At 36.2% G+C, this 3,295-nt stretch overlaps 1 protein-coding gene across 1 annotated transcript in view; it reads right to left on the bottom strand.

The window, feature by feature from the left end:
- Positions 1 to 3,295, bottom strand: part of LOC131885581 (protein VAC14 homolog) — a gene marked incomplete at its 5' end in the record, with an annotated part of 18,821 nt that overhangs the window by 12,201 nt on the left and 3,325 nt on the right.

Genomic DNA, 3,295 nt, shown 5'->3' with positions numbered 1-3,295 from the left:
TCAAAACCGTCTTCTTTGTCGTAACCACATACTTCGAAAACTTTGAAGTTTTAGAGGTGAACCATTATTAAATGATTTGTCCTCTTAGAGCAAACATCATCCAAAAGTATTCAAAAAGTGGCTAAATATTTAGAATATATTAACACACTGTTTAGATCATTCAATTGAAGGTTGACGAAAGTTGTTCTCTATTACAACGTTTTCGATGAAGCTTTTAAGTGGTAAGCAAGAATGTAAAATCACGGTCCACCAATTATCTTTCCTCAAAAGCAGTTTGTCAAGTCAAACTGATGCTTTAGCATGAAATGACAAAACTGAATTTATGATAGCTTAACAAATAAAAAATCTAAACTGCATGAAAATGGATGTTTTTTTTTACTTTATTTTCTTTTTTCTTGACCACCAATTTCATTGACATAAAAAATCCCCCAGATAATTTTAAGGAAATGGGAGGAAAAATCACCGAAATATCTAAATATACTCCAATATGGCAAAATAAATATCTACAGTAGTTCTTCAATTAATTCTTGTTGGAAGCTCTAACAAAAATTCACATGCAAGGAAATGCTGGAAAAAAATAGTTGAGATACTATGATGAGGTGCATACAAGAGCAAAATTCATGTGGGCGGCTGTTACTTTGCGCACTGTTTACGACCTTCATTTTTGTTGGTTAATGAAAATATGTTTACAAAAATTACATTATTTTCAACAAAAATTGAGCTGATTCCTGAAGGATTATCATGAATTGAGGAAAAATTCATTTTTTTGCCTTACATGGCTAACTTTGGCGACAATTATGCAAAAAATGTGTAAAATGTGTGAATACAAAATATAACTGTCCACGAACCAAAGCCTTTGGCAGATATGCTGGGTAATCAGTTTTCTAAAGTGTTTACCTCTCCTATGAAATTGCAAAATATATCAACTGACAATAACCCCAATGATTTGTATGATTTTAATATAAAGACATCTGATGCATTAAGTGCGATTAAAGACTTGAAAGTGGCTAGTTCGCCAGGCCCTGATGGAGTGACCTCGTAATTCTTAATGAAATGTTCAAAGGTCCTGGCTCCAGTTTTTGCCTATCTAATGAGATCCATACTGGACAAAGGAGAATTTCCTTCATGTCTTAAAGTGGCGCACGTCATACCGATATACAAAGGGGGTGACAAATCCAACCAAGCCAATTATCGACCTATATCACTTACGTCCAATATTGCCAAGGTACTTGAAAAAATCATGAAGGCTAAACTGGTACAGTATCTAGATAACAATGACATTATGCCCTCGGGGCAACACGGTTTCCGCTCACGTCACAGTACCATCACTCAACTGATTCAGCATATCGACAGTATCATAACAAAACTACAAACTCATGACTCAGTGGATGTGGTATATCTGGACTTTGCGAAAGCCTTCGANTCATGACTCAGTGGATGTGGTATATCTGGACTTTGCGAAAGCCTTCGATAAAGTGGACCACGGGCTTTTACTCCAGCGTTTAGTTTCAACTTAAAACTTTACCTTGGACACCAGTTGAAGTTTCATAGAAGGGTTTTTAAAAGAGTGTAAACAATACATTAGAGTGGATAATAAGCTATGTAACGTGTCCAATGTGTTATCGGGCGTATCACAAGGCAGCATTCTTGGCCCTATACTATCTATTATTTTCATATCACCACTAGAGCAACGAGCAACAAGCTCTACTGTGTCTTGTTACGCAGATGACACCAAGTTGGTCTATGGAAGAATGAATGATTGCACTTTGGGGTTAGAAGACGATCTGGAAAATATATACAGATGGGTATCGGCAAATAATATGGCTTTTAATGTTAACAAATTTTGTCTTATGACATTCGGTAATGTCCCTACAGTTTCAAAATACATGGACAGCTGGGGCGACCCCATTCAACAAGTTGGGTGAGTTAGAGATCTAGGGGTGATTATTCAGGATACAGGTAAATTCGATGAGCACATTGAAGTCAAGGTGGCTAAGGCCTTTCAAACATGCGGATGGATATACCGAACGTTTAAATCCTGCGATTCGATTACTATGCTGACTCTCCTCAAATCTATTGTCCAACCCCATCTAGAATATGCATCTCCTGTTTGGGCACCAGTGAGCTCTGCAAGACTTCAAAGAATAGAGAAGGTCCAACGAAGTTTTACACGTAGTATATCTGACATGCGTAACCTCTCCTATTGGGAGAGACTAAAACAGCTAGGGCTTTATAGTACTCAACGAAGATATGAAAGATATCTTATTTCATATTTTTTTAAATGCATTCATAAACGATGCCCGAATCCGGGAATACATTTTAACGAGAATGACCGTAGGGGTATAACGTGCGAGGTGAGAGTACAGTCTAGTCATAACGAAACTAGACTTGTCAAAACCATGAAATCCTCGTTTATTCTATATAGAGCTCCTAGCCTATATAATCTTTTACCCACCTGCTTTCGACAATTCTACTTATTAGATGATTCTATGCCATCTTTTAAAGCAGACTTAGATAAGCTTATAAACACCATTCCAGACCAGCCTTATGTTCAAGGACTAGCTCGATCTGCCAATTCTAATTCATTGCAAGATCAGATATTTTACCGTGCTTGACTTTGTCCATTATCTCATGGGCCAATCATTCTTTGTTTTCAATTTCTTACCCGGGATTCCATCCCCGGTATCGGTGGACAATCCGACAAAAAAAAACAATCCGGGGTATAAAATATTCATGAGCAAAATTTGCCTCCTCCAGCTCTGTATTCATCACTAGAACTTGAAAAAAGGTATAACATCGCCAAAAAAGGCAGGTAGAAGCTGAAATTGACCAAAACAGGTAGAAAAAAAAGAATTCGATTTTAACTTATTTTATTGAACAAAAATGTTGTCTTTTGAAAATTCAACCAAAGAAATGTAAAAAGTACTCAAAATGCCCCATGCTTTCAATTGGGTCAAACAAATGTTTTGGAGAACACTCATGGGTAGCATTGGCCAACATGCAAATGGGATCAACTAAATTTGGATACCAAGTTAGGTTCCTCATACAAAAAGTGTGTTATATATGCTAACAAAAAAGTAACTGTGCTAATTTAATTCCTTTTTTTTGGATTCTTAAGCATTTTTGTCCTTGATATTGAAAAAGACACATCTCTAAAACGTAAGGTTATATCATTAAATATTTCCATTTTACTGGATCTCATAAACTAAATAATTTCGAGATATAAACGACATGCCTCAGCATAGCAATTTGAAATGCATTATGTTTGCTGATGATACGACGTTTCAATGCTTTG

This window comes from Tigriopus californicus, chromosome 8, assembly GCF_007210705.1.
Source record: "Tigriopus californicus strain San Diego chromosome 8, Tcal_SD_v2.1, whole genome shotgun sequence".
Taxonomy (NCBI): Eukaryota; Metazoa; Arthropoda; class Copepoda; order Harpacticoida; family Harpacticidae; genus Tigriopus; species Tigriopus californicus.
Note: the sequence above shows the minus strand (reverse complement) of the source record. Positions and strands in the feature narration are given on the sequence as shown.